Below are 1,298 nucleotides of genomic sequence, written 5' to 3'. Positions count from 1 at the left end.
TAGTTGGGGGGGGGGGTCAACTCCCTCCCCTCATGACTTTTCTCATGTCACTGTGTCAAGTTGTACTAACTTAGTAGGTTTTCCAAAATTTGATATGAAATTAGATGAGGGGGTTCACCCACCCACCCTCATGACCTTCCTAGTGTCATCCATTATCACTGTGTCAAGTTTGATGCTGATTCATTGATTGAGCAAGAAATGTGGAAACATATAAGGAACAGATTCACACACATATTGACATTTATTTATATAGATATAATGTAGATATAATAGGCCACCTGAAGTAACAAATTTTATACTTTATTACAATTATTCTGAAGGTTGAGAGTTATAGATTTGATAAAGTAGATATTAATGATATTTTTGTAAAGCTCTTGCCTTGCTCACTTTTCTTTTATGAGTTTTACTCAGTGTTAAATTTTTTAATCATAAAAATATTTCCTTTATGTTCTGCCTATTAAAGATTGGTTGTGATTGAATGACTAACTACAGAAAACTTTATAGTATCTTCGTAAAATATCTAAATCACAACCAGAAGTTTCAAATTTAATCATCTGTTACTGAAATGCATTTTCTTGAATTCATGAGGTAACCCTTACATTTTGTTTGAAATTAATTGTGGATCATACATGATTATAAGATCAGAATACAATATTATATGTTGTTGATGGCGTACATTTCACTGTTGTTGATAGCATACAATTCATTATGTTCAAATATAAATTTCTCTATCCTTTTTTTTTCTTTCATGAGAATAATTGTCATAAACATAATTGCATGTTAGAATCACAGTGTTTTATTGTTGGACAAACAAATCGTGATATGAAAATGTGCTCCTAAAATTTGGATAGGTTGTAGTCAATATATATATTTTAACATAACGTTTGAGACAACATGGGACCTATTGGTCCAACTCGGCTGTTCTATCCTCTAAACTAAATCAAAATAATTTTTACAAAAAATCTCAAAGCCAGCCTTTATCATTCATATAGTTATCAAGCTTTCTCTTAAACTCACTTAAATTTACTGCCTCCACATCATCCTAACGCAACCCATTGCAAAGGCCAACCACCCTGTTAGAAAAATAAAACTGTCTTAGCTGAAGATGATTCCTACTCTGCCAAAATTTATATTTGTGTCCCCTAGTTTTACCATTCTCACCATTAAATACGGAAAAAAATGATGATACATAAACACTATCAATCCCCTTTACTATCTTAAACACCTCCATCAGATCCCCCCTCACTCTTCTTTTTTCAAGAGAAAACAATTTGAGAGATTTCAGCCTCTCCTCATTG

The 1,298-nt window shown here is 32.2% G+C and overlaps 1 pseudogene; it reads left to right on the top strand.

The window, feature by feature from the left end:
- Window positions 1–1,298, top strand: part of LOC106463850 — a 207,876-nt pseudogene that overhangs the window by 177,084 nt on the left and 29,494 nt on the right.

The sequence above is a fragment of the Limulus polyphemus genome, unplaced genomic scaffold (assembly GCF_000517525.1).
Source record: "Limulus polyphemus unplaced genomic scaffold, Limulus_polyphemus-2.1.2 Scaffold1501, whole genome shotgun sequence".
In the NCBI taxonomy this organism is placed as follows: Eukaryota; Metazoa; Arthropoda; class Merostomata; order Xiphosura; family Limulidae; genus Limulus; species Limulus polyphemus.
The sequence above is the reverse complement of the archived record's forward strand: the minus strand, read 5'-3'. Positions and strand labels throughout refer to the sequence as shown.